Raw genomic sequence first — 8,333 nt, forward strand, 5'->3', positions numbered from 1 at the left:
TTCTGACTGTAAGAATAGACAAAACTATGCCTCCCATTTCATAGGCTTCCAAAGAGAAATAATTTCAAATTAGAAAACATGAACACTTCTCTGTCCTATCTCCACATTATTGTTCTCTGCAATTCCTATTGAAAAGCGAACTCCTGGGGACAGCTGACTCTGCATACTGTCAACACTATGTCAAAGGCTTGAGCTACAGAACCATACTATCATCTTCTTGAGCCTGGCCTTCTTAAGACATGTTCAATCTCTGTGACAGAATTCAGAGCAAGATAAATGAATGCTTTCAGATGCTTCCTCTGTTAGAGACCTTTCTTAAAGTAATTTGTGACTATAAGAAAATTGCATTCCAAAATCAAAAAAAGTCTTGTCTGCTAGGAAGTGAATGCAGCAGAAGCCTACGAACCTACTTATAAAAGCCATCAAAACCAATCTATTATGGTTCTTACTTTTAAGTATACATGGTTCATACTTTTAAAACTAGGATAGGGTATACCTGCCCTGCTTTGAAGTGAAAACAATTCAGTCTTGTAGCAGACCATTACTTAATTTATTAGTTTAAATTTAATGAATAATATTTGTTTTAGATGGAAATGTGTGAAAAAAGATAGACTAATAATAGTTTTTGTTTCCTTGGCTAATTACAAAATGATGTTATAGTTTTTAGCTGGGACTCCCTAGAAGTATAATACCAATAAACTGCAAGCCTTTCTTGTGAGGAAAGGTTGATTCAGTCTCCAAACACAATCATTCCTGGCATTGTTCTTGCAGACACTGCCAACAGTATCAAAAGATATATTAGTTTTAGTCTTTAGTTTTTCTGCTCTCCTGGGACCTTGGATGTTTCAAACACTACTCATTTATTCTTGAACTAAAATTAAATCTGTTCAAAGGAGGAAAGCTGTTTAGATAAATCCACTGAGTTACCTTCTGCTGTTTTCTCATTTAGCTCACTCTTGGAGCAGTTTCCAAAGCTGTGAGCTTTTAATCCTGTAAGACTACTAAAAAGAACTGAATCTTACTTTGTGTAAAGAAGGTGAAAACACATCTCACTTTGAGATTAACCTCCTGCTTTGCAAGTTTGAGAAGAATGCTTTAAAGTCAGAAAAAGCTAAAGGTTTACTCAAGTGGAAATGAGAAAACAGTGCAGAAAAATCCAGAGGTGAGGAAAAGGTCAGGAGGTAAAAAAAAAAAGGTATTTTGTTAAGATATGGCAGGTTAAGCAGTATTTCTTTTCCATCAGAAATACTTCTATCTTATCTGTTCTTAATTACATAACTATGTACACACAGAAACTTCAAGAAATTATTTATAATTTCAAATTAATTCTGAATAGGTATGGGAAACTGTCTCCATATCAGTGCACAATATTCCTGAGCCTTTTTTTTTTTTGGCATACCGTTAAGGATTAATATGACAGAATACTCTGTACCCCAACCCAAAGTCAACCTAAATCATTGAGGTCTACTGAACATTTAATTTCTTATGTCAACAAAAGTGCTTCAACAGGAGGCATTCATAAAAGTTCTAGCTAGAATCCCAATGGCCAGTGGAAAATGTAGAAGCTGCAGGAACATACAAAGGGCCAGACATGCAGGTTCAAGCTATTTCTCTGTATATCTCCAGACTGTACCCTGAGCAGTCAGTTAATGACTGTGCTATGGTGCCTCTCCCACACTAGAATTTAGCCCTTTTAAGTGAAAAAGAGGTAATAATTTTCACTGAAGAGTAACAACTATCTGAATTTATTTCTTCTGGGAAGTAACCTGTAAGTTATTCGCCTCCACTGATATTTGTATTATTCTTTAGTTTCAACTGGTTCTTGAAAAATATATGACTAGTAATATTTCTGTGTCTTGATCCATTAACTTTCAAATTCATAAGGTGTGTTCTGAAGAACTGTTCAAACAGTTCTTTATCTTAGGCAACTGGAAAGACAGTTGATTTTGTTTCAATTCTAAATGGAGAAAGATTCAGTCTTGCTTCATTTAGAGAATTGTGCCAGATCATAATCAATGTACCTTAACCTTGTCCTACAAAAAAGAATATTGGTCTATTTCATAGGCTATTATGAAATAAAAATTGGGGTCATTAGACACTACAGTTATGAGAAGTTCATAGACTGCCTTCCCTAGCTGTTTGTTGCTGTTCATTGCAAGCAACATCCAGTTTAATTCACCAAAATCAACAAAATACATTTCATAACTGATTACTTTAAAAATAGGCATGTTTTCACTTTTTATTAGAATATTAGCTTAGCTTCTGCAATGACCATTAATCTATGTAATTTTTTTTCATAAATACATTCAGTCTCAATTCAAATCTGAAAAACATCTGTAAAATAGCATAATTGAATTTCAAGATATGCCTTTGCATTCTAAAACTCTTTTAAAATTAGTTTGAAAATATCCATCTTATGTATTCATATATGTGATGAAACATGAAATTAATGAAATGATACACAAGAAAGTTTAAAAAATGAACAGTATGCAACTCAATTACACCAGGTTCTCTGTTTTCCTTTTTGAAAAAAAAATACTGTAGTATCACTGATAAAGAATTACAAAACCATAGATGAAGTTAAGAATTCTGAATGTTGCTTCTTCAGTCAATCTAAGATAAGTAATCACATGGGCAGGCATACACACAGGGAGCAGAGAAGAGAAAAATTCTCAGTTTACAGTCTTATTTTTCTGGGAATACATAGAAGGAGTTAAAGATAAGAGTGCAACATGAAGACAAGATACACTTTCAGATTTAAACACGTTTTGGGTTATGCAAGACAGAAGTGTCAAGCTGATCGGAATGAAGGGTGCAACAGCAACAATAAAATTGACTCCTAATAGCCAAAAGGAGGTGTCAACCTGAGTGTCATCACTGAACAGTATTGTCCTCTACAGTTGTTTAATTACATCAGAGCATTACCAACAGACCAGTCAAGTCATCTTTATGTCATGATATTCTATGAATCTATCAACTATGGAAATAAGTCAGTTTGAAGTGTCTCATCATTTTAACCTATATTCGAGGTTAGGAGATCATGTTCAAGCTGTAAATACTTCACATACACTCTACTGAAAGTTAATCAATGCACTCAAAAATAAAACTCTCAGTCTGTAAGTTTGTCATTGATTATAAATGAGAACTTGCAGGTTCTATAAAATACTTTAATGAATTGAATTAAAGTAACAATTTGTGCCAACATCTCTCCCTTCCCACAGACTTAGCTTCGGATCCATTTAATGATTTGTTTCAATTACTTGGTAATACAGTATGAAAGGCTGGCAATCCAAGCCTCTTCGTAAAACATATTTTATATTACTTTTTACTTACTGACATATCTTTAGCAGTAAGCTCTAATGTAAAGATCTGAGGATTAAAAAATTGAAATAACATCTAACTTTGCACTTTGTAAATTTGTGAACAAGACTACATATTTTTGCACCCTTTGATCCATTTATCAACTGTCCAGTGTGCAAATATGATTTCTGTTTTAAGAAGTGCTCTTTGTTACTGCAGTGTAGTTTAGTTTCAATATAAACCTTGCAAAGGGTTATCTAAATTTAAATTCAGACCTCAACCAAATTTCAGGTCTAGCAAAAGAAAACTTTCAATCACCTCATAGATAAGAAATTTATCAAATAAAAACACGTTTTGAGAAGAAATAGAAGTAAATTTAATAGGAAGAAAATACTATTTCTAGAATTCTACTTTATGCTTAAAGGGAAAAAAAGTGTTTCCATATGGGAATCATCCTGTACCTTATTGAGCAGATTAAGCTATTTTAAACTCTTCTGTTTAATTACATTTGAAATTGAAACCTATTATGTTGTTCAAAATGTCAGCGGTATGACTTGTCATGACTTGTCAAACTTTCATATTTAGTAAGATTTGGTGATGAAACTCGGAATTAGCTTTGAACAGAAACAGTTAAGAACAGAAACTCCTAATCACAACAATCTACTTGTAATTCCTTTTTAAATTTCCATGTGCAGGCAAATTATGGAACACAAAGAGGCTCAAGTCTGCTTTCAGACTACAAACCTGAGGCAAAATTATGTGATTAAGATGAGACATCATAAATGAAATTGGAGAAAACATATGCAGGAGAGTAACTCCCTTTTGCACAGCATCATAGAGCCATAGCACGTATAACAATCACCTTTCTTGGTGTTTTCAATATACACATAACATCAGATGAAAGAAGTAATTATTCTCCCACTGCACCAGACACACAAACTAGGCAGCCATTCTTAATCCTTGTTTCTAAGACAGCTCAAGAGTATTGTTCTCAGATCCTCTACCAGGTTCTGTAAAGAAGAATGCAGCAGTATTTTGAACCCTTTTCCCCTTCCTCTGGTTTAAAGTATCATATGACATAAGGCATGCTTCATTTGACCAAACCTTTTAATTTTGCATTTCTTCTACTATGCTTACTTCTAGAATTGCATTACATAGATGGATGAAGTAGTTGTACAGTTTCAGTTCCATGGGAAAGTTATTAAATTCACAGTTTTCTTTTCTCACTTGTAATTGATTCCAGAGAGAAAACACACACATTAATACATATTATCTCATTTGCAGTACAGATGTCTGATCACGAAGTCATTCCCTATGTGCAACTCCCATTGAAGCCTGTCAGAGTCATGCCTGCAAGTGGACAGCAGGTCACAAGCAGATCTACTTTCATAAAATTTTTATGCATCCACAGAGTGTGTTTACTTTCTAGTACATTACAAGGAGTGATGGGTAAACCAGAAAGTTTCTCAACACTTGGAAAAACACCAAAAACTGGATGCTCTTTTGAACTGTTTTCCAACTGTCTAAAGCCACTTGATTCTCCACATCTGGGCTGGAAGATTTACAAGATTAGATATTTCAGCACTTCTGCTTCCCATCCTAGCCAAGTGAAGACATTTTAAATTTGAAAAGAAGGAGGTGAGGAAGGGGGAGAGTTGAGAACAAGACCATGGTAAGCAGTATATATGAACTTGATTTTCAAATATTTGCATGTTCTTAATGTGGGTATCCCAGTGACTCTGGCCCCCGATCATGTGACACTTTGTTTTCTCACTTACATAACCTGTAGAATATTCATTTATACTCTAGGTTGTGGATTTAGATCCCAAACAATTTGGTCTGATAGTGAAAGCAGGATGTCAAGAGTCAGTGAACCCATAACTACAGACAGACTCCTAATGATGCTGTAATCATGGCAGAAATGAGACCCACTCTCAATTTCATCTTAGTTCCCCTGAAAGTAAAACAGAGAGAAGAAAGTGGAAGCTTTATTCACCTTTCTTATTAAGGATAGTATTCTTCTAGATACTGGAAAATAATATGGCTCCTAGAGGAAGCTTTGTTAAATTTCTCATGGAATCTACTGTATCAATCACTTTGAATCTCTTATTTTCACATTCACATATTAATCAACCTGAAGTTTAAATAGGCCAAACTAAGTCATATCTGAATTGATATTTTAATACTGATTTTTCTTCATGACAGAACTATGCATCAGATGCCATGTGAAAGTAAATATTGCACTAAATTATAACTGTATTTCTAAATGATATTGTACTGTTTCTTGGACAGATGTTAGGAGAGGCTTATCCTAGCAGATACTGATGATTTTATTCAAAACACTTACACAAGAAATCTGGCTGGCTGCTTTAAAGTTTCCTAACAGATATAGGAAAAGTTCATAGTTAGAACAGCTGCTTTTTCTGCTCCATTGCCATCAATTAGAATATTTCAATAACATGAAAAACTAAAATCCCAGAATACATACCACTAATTATTTCTTTTAATACCTAAGCTCTTATACTAAATATTTTTGTGAAACTGCTACTAGCATTAATAGATTAACAAAAAACAAAAGAAAAGGATGCTTGGGTAATTAATTTATATATGTTTACTTTAAAAATAATTTCTTTAGAAAAAGTATTCCAGCTGTCAGGGAGCAGAAGGAGTGCGGCTACTCTCAGACAGAGATGAGCCACGAGCCATGATTGCCCCAGCAGTTTAGGCTGGGTAGTGATGCTTCCACGGGCTGCCATCCAATGGTTCTGGGCAGGGATGCAAGTATCAACAGATCCAAGTGACAAATCCAGATAAGACAAGGCAATGCGTCAGCACATCCAGGAAGACCAGTCAAAAATGGCAGGAGACTGGACTGGAGACAGGAATAGAGACAAGATTATATGTAAATTGAGTCCAAGCTCCATCCTACAAGTGCAGCCAGGAAGGCAGAACTGTAGGTAGCAGAACATATCTACTTACAGCATCACTGGGGAGGTGAGGGTGTCGAGACCTTAGCTTAAATTCAGCCCACAAATCCATAGGTAGGTCCCAAGTGAGGGTCACTGCACATATGGCCTTTTGGTGCCCTCTGGGACCTAGCAGTTTTCATTGCAATGCAGTGAAAGAAGCAGCAGATCCCATATCCTTGAACCCTTGTGAAAAGTATCTCAATAGTTTGAGAAGGAGCTATATGTGGGGTACAATACTAGGCAGAAAGGGAATCTAAGCGCTTCTGAAAAGATCTTCTGACACTGCCCAATCCTCACTAGCAAAAACTTGATGAGCTACTCCTGCTGTCTCTCCAGTTATTTGATTCTACAGACAGTCACTGAATAGGTTATGGCAGTTTCAGCACAGTTACAGAATGACTGAACCACAAAACATCTCCTTCTCACCTAGGCTGGGAGGGAATTTTCCTACCTAGAGCAGATGAAGCTGTCTCAGGCATATTCAGAGGTAAGAAGTAAAAGTATGGGATAGAAATGAAGAATAATGAAAGAAAAAAAACAAACAAATGTTGAACACGAAATATTTTTACATAATAAACTAATACAAGGCATAAGTACAAATCAAAGTAATGGTATCTGAGCTCAAAGCTTGCCTTAAATATCATTCTATCAATGAATTAAGAAATATTTCCTTGAATAAATTATCTTAGGATGAATTTATTTGAGATTTTCCTACAGTATGAATTTCAGTTTAAACTTTTCCCACATAGGTCTCTAGCTGCAATGTATCTGGACTTCCCAGTGTCAGCTCATGCTACAGTTTTTCTCCAGAGTGGGAGCCTTAATAAGGTTTCTTTCCTTTATTTAGTTATCTAGCTGCCCAAAACTTGCAGGATTTTTTTTATGTTTGAATTTCCCATCTCTCACCCACATGGGAACTGAAACTGGCAAAAGGCTTCACATTATACTGAATACACACCTTAAGAACAACGTAAGTGTATAAGCATTGTTTCCATTGAAAAACAGGTAAAATAATCTGGTAACAATTCCTAGAATGTTCACTTAACTATTATCATCAAAATAGCAGCGGTTTGGGTTCTTTTTTAGAGCCACATCTTCGTAGACCTGTTACTCTTTTCCAGAAATTTGATAGTTGGCAGCTCAGATAAACTGTTTCTACTTAACAGATGTATCTCAAAACACTCCTATATCTCTAGTTTATAATGGTTTAAATAATTTTGTGGCTTTTTATATACATTTGTGGGTATGAAAACATTCTCTATGTTTATAATCAGAAACATGGATAGAAAGAAATTAATCCTTGAGTTTAGAAACAGGAATATATTCTTTGGTTGTTGCGAAATGTTATGTTCTGTGCTGTACTTATTAAATACATTTTGGACGTAAACTGACATAAACTAAGTCTATTATTACCTTCCATTTTTGTGGCTGAGTCATTTCCCTTAGGTTCTTCTACCAGCTCAGTTACATAACATTTCAGCTTCAGGAAGAAAAACGTCGATCCATTAGTGTCTTAGGATACAAAGAAGACCCAAAATACTGAAGTATTTGGTTCAGTCAACATAATTCATTGTGTTATTTAAATCAAAGAGAATAGTGCAGACTAAAGGATCCTAAAATAAAAAATTCCATGACAAAGTAAAAATTTTGGAAATTGCAAGATTTATTTCAGCCAGTGCTGTAATCTTTTATTATCATATTAAATCTTTTCATCCAAATGGAAATTCGGCCAAATTATTATTAAAAACTTTTAGAGTAAAGACAAGGCTTGTTGCTGATTTTCTCAAACACCCAGTCACTATTTGTAAGATTCCCGTTGCTGTCAAGAGTTACTACAGTAATGAAAATAGAATAAAATTGGGAGTGAATGGAAATAATTAATGGAATACTGCAAAATGCTTCTGCTACATAAAGATAGGCAAAATAATTTTAAATTTTTAACCCACTTGAAAATTCTGGGCTTGAAATGTCAGCTAAGGCTTGAGTGATTGGACTTGGGCTTTTCTAGCGAAAGAGTGAGATTAAAGGAGGAATGACAGATAAAAAGCTAGGGAAAACTTTATA

This window comes from Geospiza fortis, unplaced genomic scaffold, assembly GCF_000277835.1.
Source record: "Geospiza fortis unplaced genomic scaffold, GeoFor_1.0 scaffold166, whole genome shotgun sequence".
Taxonomy (NCBI): Eukaryota; Metazoa; Chordata; class Aves; order Passeriformes; family Thraupidae; genus Geospiza; species Geospiza fortis.